Source organism: Impatiens glandulifera, chromosome 7 (assembly GCF_907164915.1).
Source record: "Impatiens glandulifera chromosome 7, dImpGla2.1, whole genome shotgun sequence".
NCBI classification, from domain to species: Eukaryota; Viridiplantae; Streptophyta; class Magnoliopsida; order Ericales; family Balsaminaceae; genus Impatiens; species Impatiens glandulifera.
Genome location: NC_061868.1, coordinates 16,652,639 through 16,662,379, shown reverse-complemented (window position 1 = coordinate 16,662,379; position 9,741 = coordinate 16,652,639).

The window sequence follows — 9,741 nt, the reverse complement described above, 5'->3', positions numbered from 1 at the left end:
TTGAATATTGTAAAAGTTAGAATGGGACATGACATTTTGTTTATTTACATCACTTTCTGTCACTTTAAAATATATTACTATTATATATTGAGAACAATTCATTGGATATTTTAGATTTCAAAAATTATAAAAATAATTCATTTTGAAAACAATAGCCACAATTGTTATATATTTTTATAGTTTTTTTTATTATTAAAAATTGACTGTACTTTAATATGCTTATTACATCTCCCTTTCTACTTAAAACTATTAGATATTACTATATATGTTAATATACAATGAGTTGTTGTAATAATATCTTTTAGGCATTAGTTGAGATAAACAAAAATAGGCTTGAGATTGTGAACACTTTATTTGAAAAAAATACGAAAAATGTATTGATATAAAGATATTTATATGAATGGTATAATTATCTATTTAGCAATGACGAATAAAAAGTATTTTACAATAAGCATATATTTTAAAAAAAAATTATATTTAGCTTAGAATGTATAAACTAATATCACCAAGTTTATGATTTCAAATCTTATAGCTTGACCATTTTAAAAAAGGTTAAAATGATAGACACCTATGTCTCTCAATATGCACGCAAGATATCTTAAGAAGATTTGATTTCTTTAGTATATAATATATATGTGAGAATCCCACTTTTGGGGAAACTTAATAAAGAAATGTTAGGGAATTAATTAGTCATAATTAAAGCATAACCCAAGGTTCCAAGTTGTCTTGTGCCTTTGCAAATTGCATAAGCAAAGGTTGGTTTAATTAGAGGAGGGAATCAAATACAACAACTTTAGATTTTCACTCATGAGCCATTTACTTAAAATAAACAATTAATGTATATTTAATTCATAATTTTGATAAATCACAATAACTAATGTTTGTAGAGGTATGAGTTCAAGTCTTAATCCCAGACCATTTTCAAAAATATAAATCATAATTTGCATCAAACTTCTTAATTGTGTTATGTAATTTGAACTTGTATCTTGCTTGACCCTTGCCAAATTATGTTCCAAGAGTGAAAACATGTTCATTCAATAGACAATAGGGTACAAGACCGCAATCTACACGTTTATCGATAATTGAGATGTTATGAGCTTGAATTAAACATGATCCAACTAGTGTCAAATTAAACTTGGTATAAGAAGAACAAGATGATCGATTTTTCAATAGGATTTTGTTTTATTCATATGGGTTGGATCGTATGAGGGTGGTGTGTTTATAATTTAAACATCTTTATGTCTATTCCATTGAGGGACAGATCTAAGAATTCGAGTTGGATTAGGTTTTAAAAAAATGGATTAAACTTAAAAATTCAATAGAAAATTTATGAAAAAACGAGTGGATAAACTTAAGTTTTACCTTATTTTTAAATTAAAGAAGAAAATAGTGAATTAAAATGAAAAAAACTAAGAAATTATGTCATATTTTTTCGTATAATTAAAAAGCTCAGATCCGCGGCGATTCCATTCAACTTATAATGGTATATTTGCTCCTAATTCAAAATTTTAACCCAAAAAATATAGTCTAAGGTAAAGAAAACTTAAAGTTAATTATTAAAATAATTGGACAAATATAAAAATAGTTGGGGGCTTATATCTATATATGTTCTAATCTTTTGGGCTTTTTTTATCAATTAGAATCACAAAATTAGGTTGTATTAGGAAGGATTATCCTTGGTTGGGATTATATTCTTCCTACTGGAGGCGAAGGAACCCCATGCCTAGGTTGACCATGATATTCAATCTTTCAAGGACATGGTTAATGTATTTAAAAACGACTAAGTTTTTATGGTATATTAGGATAATTGAAATGAGAATTAGAAATTAATATTTTTATTTTAATTTTAAAATTTTATCAGAATTAACATTAAATTACCTTTCAATTACTATATTTAAAAAAAACTATAATAATTTAGATATAATAAAACCTGATAGTTAAGTAACATATTGGGTTGGGTTCATACTCTTCTTACCCAAGGCAAAGGAGCCCATGCCTAGGTTGACCATGATTTTCAATCTTTCAAGGGTATGGTTAATGTATTTTATATGTTTGGTAATACAAATGGATGTGTTTTTTTTTGTAAGGTATATTTGGAGGAATGAAATTAAAATTAAAAATTAATATTTTAATATTTTAATTGTAATTCTAATTTTACCAGAATATTAAATAACATTTTAATCTCTATGTTTGAAAACTATAGTGATTTGAATACATATTATTTATATTATTAAGATATTTGATTGATATAACATAGTACGATAATTAAGTGTAAAAAATATTTGTATATCGGTCGATTCTCATTAAAAAATATATATGTTCATGACCAAATTAAAAAATATCGGTTCGACATATTAACTTTCTAAATTCAAAAAATAAAATATTGGTTCGATATTAACTTTTTAAAATTGTAAAAAAATTGTTCGAAATGTTAAATTACTAAATTTTAAAAAATAAAATCGTTTTTAATTTTATAAATTAATTTTTTATCGGTTTAACACGTTAAACACGGTAATCGTGTTATAAATAATTAAAATATTTTTGTTTAGAAAAAATAGAAATAGAAATATTTGAAATTAAAATTTTGAGTTAAAAATATTGAAATTGAGAATTATGAAAACAAAATGATGGAACTTAATTGAAATTTAAATTGAAATTTTAATTTTAATTCTTAATCTAAGAATTAGAATTATACCCTAATTTTAATTCAAATTTCATAGTTTCTAGTCACACCCCTAGTTTGTTTGTACAATGAAATTGGTATTGAAATTGAGATCCTAATGGTAAATCTAATTCTCACATTTGTTAAGCCTTCAATATATAAATTATATTTAAATTCAATTAAAATTTGAATTCAGTCTAAATTAAATAATTATTTTTTTTAATTAAACATAACACTTTATTTCATTTCCCATTTCTTTTTCAATCCATTCTCAGTTCTTTCAAAGTTTTTAAATCATTTTCTCTCATTTTCCTAAATCAATATTGGTTTATATATATATATATATATATATTTATATATATATATATATATATATATATATATATATATATATTCTTTCACTACTTTTACTATTAATTAGTTTAAATATCTATTATTTTAAAATTAAAATTAAAATTAAAATGTCAATTCTAATTTCAATAATCAAAATAAATCCTTAGAGTTAATATTTTGAACACTATAGTTAAAGATATTATTTTTCCTTCAAACAAGGTGTAAACTTTGATTCAAGCGTAGAGTGAATGCACAACTAAAACGTTAAAGTAGGTTTGAGAAAAATTCAATTAAATTTATTAGTTGTTTTGGTTTGATCGGTTAAGAGATCGGTTTAGTCGGTTTAATCGATTCAATGAGTCATTCGTTTTCTTAAATAATATAATTATACACCAAATTTGTTTCAAAAAATTATATCAACTATATATATTAGTTTAAAAAAATAAATAACAAAAATTTAATTATTAAAAAAAATATTTATTAATCAACTCTAAGTTATAAATAAATTAAGCAAGTTCATTTTAGTTTTTAAATAACTCAAACATTATTTTACTCTCTTCTCATTTATCATGCCACTCAAATCATTAATCAAAATAATAAATTATTTTTTATTTATATATATATTAATATGTTTTAATTTTTTTATCAAAAAATAAATAAATTATTACCTCATAATAATCATTATTTTTTTAAGTTTTAAATATGTCGGTAGGTGAGTGAGCTTACTGCCACTAAATTTTAACTTAGTATTCAATTCACTCTTATGCCCTCCCTTTTATGCTTTATTTTTCATTCTTTGGGTTTAGTATCACTTTTTTTTTTTTACTTTTGACCTCTTCTCGATCCTTCTCTCATGTCTTCAACTCTATTGCTCCTTCAATGTGTTCAAGCATGAGACTCGATTAGCAAGATTTTTTCCAAACTTTAAGCTATGATACCAAAAATATAAAATTAATATTAAACTATAATAATATTTTATAAATAAACAAAAAAAAACTTTTCATCAATAGCTCCACCACCAACAGAAATAACCAAGACATGTATTAAGTAGAGAAAACTTCATGAATAAAAACTCTTATTATTGAATTGATTGATAAATAAAATAATAAATAATAAATTAAAAATGGCAATCAACTATTTTTAATTAAATAATATCTCAATCAAATCACAATTAAATCTCTAATTATGTTTTTTAAATTGAATAAATCTCAATGATTGATGTAATTCTAAGAGAGATCAAGGATTAATTATTATTTTGTATCTCTAATATCCCATTTCAAGAACAATGCTAAAACACAAACATTGTTAAGAGATATAGATATCCATTGTCTCTAACAACTTCTTAATAAAAATAAAAACCTTAAATTTCTGCTTTAGGTTATAATAATAACAATGTTTTCTGCTTTAAAGTGTGTTTCAGATTATTATTTTATTGGTGACAAAATGACTAACATCAAATGAATTGGATAGATGTTTGGTCGCTCTTATACCAAATAATAGTATTTATTAAATTATAATAACAATTATAAAATAAATAAATAAATAAAACGTCATTCACCTAGCTATTAATATAGTCACCAAATGTGAATCAACGAAAACGTATAGAATAAGAAAAATGTATGAGTTGGGAACTGTTTATTATTTGATTGATTCATAAAACTATCCCTCTTACGTTTATATATATAAAAAAAAAGTTAGTTAACTAAGAATACGGTAGATATAGAATTAAAAATACAATCAAATATATTTAATTTTAAACAAATATATTAAATATAATCATTTTTAAAACTGTATTTTGCTGTGTTTCTTATACTCGTTGGAAATGGAGATTAAACTGAAACATTATGAGCTAAATGTTAATGGGTTGATGACCATTATTTGTAATATCTTTAATGCCTAGTTTGTCTTCTTCCTCGCGACGACAAATAAGATAAGAACGAATCCCATATTTGATTGGTCAAAGATGGAACTTCGTCGATAGTCCACCATATCAACCGATAATTCTCAAGAATAACAGCATAGAAAGCTTTCCAGCATGTTTCTAATGATGTTGAACACCTATTTGGATCATGTGTTGATCCATCCCGATCATGTTTGATCAAAATCAAAATTTTCAAAATAAATGAAAATTTTAAGTTATTGAATTGGTCAAAATGAACAACTAGTGTTCATGTTTTAGTATCAATCAATCATATGAAGTATAAGGAAGTTATTGACAAACTCCTTACACTTCATCAAACTCTAAAAACTAAAAATCCTATTTTTGGCCTTCAAACTGTTTTGAACAAATCGAACGTTACCCAAGTGAAATGATACATTGGAATGATGTTCATAATGTTCTTTAGAGTTTTGTGAAACTACATAAACCCTTAATCAAAACTGTCAAACTTGAGTTTTGATATTCTTGAGGGTTAAGAGGACCAACCAAGACCGATGATTCTAACCTAGGATTGAGGAGTCTCGCACCCGACCGAGAACTCCTTTATCTAGGACCAATGAAGTTATCGCCAGGCTACCTAAGATTGGTGATCTCCACACCCGACCGAGGGACTCCAGCACCCCGATCGAGGATCTCCAATTCTAGGACCGAGGGTCATAAACCCTAATAGATAAAAAACACCCAAGACCGAGGACACTAGTCCTAGGGCATGTTTGGTTGTACTTTTTATTTTCCAAAAATATTTTTGTAATTTTGGAACTTCAAATAATTTTCTAAAAATTCCAAAAAAGTGGAAAATGATTTTAAAATATTTTGAGGAAATTTTCGCAAAAGAATATTTTGATAAAGGCTCGTTTGTGATTTATTTTTAAACCCTAATGCATTTAAATACCGGCGTTCTTCAGGTATTTACCTCCTTAGTCGGCATCATCAACAACATGTACCGACATTTAAATATTGTTGTTACAATTTTTAAATACACAAAAACCTGTGCATGTCTAGGATTAGAAGAATAATTGGTTAAAATAAAACGTTATATAACCAATTCTTTTAAAAATCAAGATTTTATAATGTACAGATCGTTTTTAAAACGGGTACGGAGGATGAAGCGCGAAGCCCTTTCCCGATTATCACCAAACATTGATTGAAACCAAATTCTGGTGAAAATATGTTTATACGTGTACACCCTTTTATTGATTTAAAAAAATCAATTGGTGACTCTGTTTCAAATAAATAATTTTTTAAATTAGTTATTATTAATTAATTTAAATATGGATTTCTAAAAATCAAACTTGAATTTGATCATTTTAAATCTAACAGATTATTTAAACTTGAACTCAAATCAATTATTTTTATAATTAATTTCAAAACGTGTTAGGTTTTGTTTAAATTTTTTTTAAATAATGTTTTATTTTAAAAAGATTTCTGACATTCAAACCGAGATTGAAATTTCTCGAATCTTGTGCTTTTCTGGGACAAGGGTTTTCCACGGTCACAACTTTTTAGCGACTCTATTGATGATTAAATTGTTTAACTCAAAAATATAAACCTGGCTTTTGAAAAACGTTTGTATCACGTTTACAATTTAATAGGCATATCCTAAAAGGTACAACACCTAAGGGTTGCGTATGTTTTATCCTAATAAATGCTTAACTTTCAAAGGGTACATAACCCTAAACATTAGTTTCAAGAAGTACACGATTGAAGTCGGTACTTCTATAATTATGTGCAAAGATTGTGGATGAGGAACGACAACTTATTACAAAATGAGTGAAGTTGCGAGAGGAAAAACTAGAATGCATGAGATCGACCTATCCTTTGGCGTCGAGCCGTCCGATAGGACGTAGACATTATGGAGGTGGGGGGAAATTCCCGATTGAGTTGATATTCCCTAGTTTATGGTGGTTTTTTACTCTCTCCACTATCGATGAATGATACTCTCTTATTATTCCCCTTAGAACAAAAACCTAGATACTCTCTCTAAGTCGGTTGTTTGTTGTACCCAAACAACTAAACCTCGTCACAACAATCCTTACGTAACTACTATATATGTATTATGTGTTTTCATAAATAGTCTAAGTGAACATCTAAAAAATGTTCTTATTCAAAACAAACACATTTTTATAAATGTTTTAAACTTCCAATCTTAGACGACGACCATGATGAAGGATATCGCCTTGGTCCCATGGATCGATAACTTCTATGAAAATGAGTGGAACCATGAGATCTATGGACTGACCCTATTATGGGGTTTTATAAACTTTAAGATAAACAAAACCTTCATGATGCAAATGAAAAGGAGGTGGAGCCCCATGGAACGGGTTTACTTTATAGGAGAAAGGCAAATGTGTCCAACCATAGAGGAATTCTAAGCTATTCTGATGATGAACAACATAATATTCTACATCCTAAGTTGTTTGTAAAATCAATGTTCTTGAGGAAGCTCTTGCAAGAGGAATACGGATATACCAAGACAGCATCCGAGACAATTCTAAAAAGAATGTCATCGACTTCCAAAAATGGACAAAATGGAGGTTAGAGATGGAGAAATCCCCCTAATCTTGGACTCATCCATGATGACGATAACTATCTTGTTGGCCCACTTCTTCTTGACTCTAGAAGATGATAAACCATCCTTCACAATTCTAGAGGTAGCATACCACATGCATAGTAGGGAAACAAAGACCCCTTAGGTATCATTCTAGCTGAGACGCTGATGGGGTTGAATGATTCGTTCTTAACCTCCATTGCGAGCAAAAGAGGCTCACCTCTAGTTATCTACATCTGCTTGCTTGATAAACTCAGACACTTTTTGCTAGTATGTCCTAGAGACATCATGTTCCCTACTCTTCAATATCGAATGATGAGGAAATCTTTTCCTGAACTTCTTATAAAGAATGACGATTAAGTTAGGGAATTACTCATGTGGTATCCCATCAAAAATAAGACATACATGATGGAAGATGAACCTATGATCATGCTTATGGGCTTGGAATGGGTGACCTCCTACTACACCCACGACCTGTTCAAACAGTTCAGTCGTGACTTTATTCCCCTTTATATGGGAAATGTCGTCGCTATAGACAGGCCAATTGACCAAAAAGCCTATGTTGTTATCTCGAGAGGTGGCACAACGCCTCCTAGATGGGCATCTCAAAGGAGAAAAAAAACTATCTGAACGTCATTCTCAAAGAATACGAGCAAGTTAAGAAGAATGAAGTGGAAGAAACTTCTAGTGTAAGAACATGTTACAGTAGGACCTAAAGCCTATAACCTTTGTCAATACTGTTACTCTTTTAGACTCTCTCTATAAAAAAACAATAAGAGATATATGTCTATAACAAACTTAACGGGTGTTTTATATAACAACTCTATGTTTGACTTTTGAATCACAAGGATATGTTCATTCCATATGATTCATTTTACATGGATATGCATTGCATTGTACTTGTGTTATAATTGAAAATCCTCACATATTTCTCTTTATAACAGTCCATGACTACAGAAGCCAATACAACCCCCAGAAAGAGAGATCCAAAACCGGACGCTTTATTCGCCATAATATGGTTGAGGAAGCACCAATACCTGAAATGGTCTATGCGACCAAATCTAGAAAAATGAAGGCAACTTTGTAACATGTGATGGAATAACTCACGCTGATCACAAATTCTTTAACTAATCAACAAATACCGTCCACATCCCAAAACTTGCATTTTTTTTTATCGATTTTTTAACCAGCCTATCTTGGTTATGACTCCCATCAATCCCCATTCTACTAGTCCTTGAAGTCAAGAGGAAGTCTTTCTGTATGAAGACTCCGAAGAATATTTCGACCAAACCACACGAGCACAACACAGGACACATGAGGAAGTACTCAACCCCATGGGACCACAGGATAGACCAATTCCGGTGGCTAAATAACCACCGTTAATGGAATATGAACGACATATGGCTTAAGTTCAAGCCATACAGGTAGAGATGCAAACATAGCTAAATAAAATGGATAATGACAAAAGCACTAAGGAACACATTACTAGAAGGATGGCATAAAATCTATTGAACGAGTAGTCATTCTATTAGGTATCAAGTTACCAGCTATATCCATGTACATCGGAAAAAATAATTTGTCTGTCTTTTTAAAGATGTACACTTCTACAATGACCCCATTGCGACCATGAGAACTAACAGTTCTCCATTTATTCCCCCAATACCTCGATAACGCAACTCTACGCTGGTATCACCCATAAAAGGTAGCGTATCTACAAACCACCAAGGAACTAGCAGTGACGTTCATAGAACGCTTTTCTATGCACCTCAACCTAGAACGTCTAGAGAAGAAGAGGTTGAAGAATATTAAATAAGGAAAAAAAATGAGAAATTCTCCTTGTTCATCGAAAGATGGAAAACTGTCACCGAGGAAATTGATTCCTTCCTGAAAGAACGATGACAAATTGGCATGATCTTAAAAAGTGTTAATGGACGATATTTTATTGAATTTACCGTCAAAACCTTCCAAAATATGAAGAAGTTGCTGAAAACCGACAATAATCTCAGTGATGCTATGGAGAAATAAATAAGAGAGTGAAAAGTAGTTTAAGCTTACCCACCTTCGAGTCATTTCCCAAAGAAGGAAAAGACAGAAGTACACCAGGTAACAACTGATTGGCATGAACGTCCCCCTCAAAAGGTGAACCCAAATAAGCCTCCGCTAGCTAAGACGCACACATCAACCCCTACTAAACCCACACCTCCAAAGGTAACCGAACTTCCTAAACTCTTTGATAACCTAGGAATGCCTTTGAGTCAG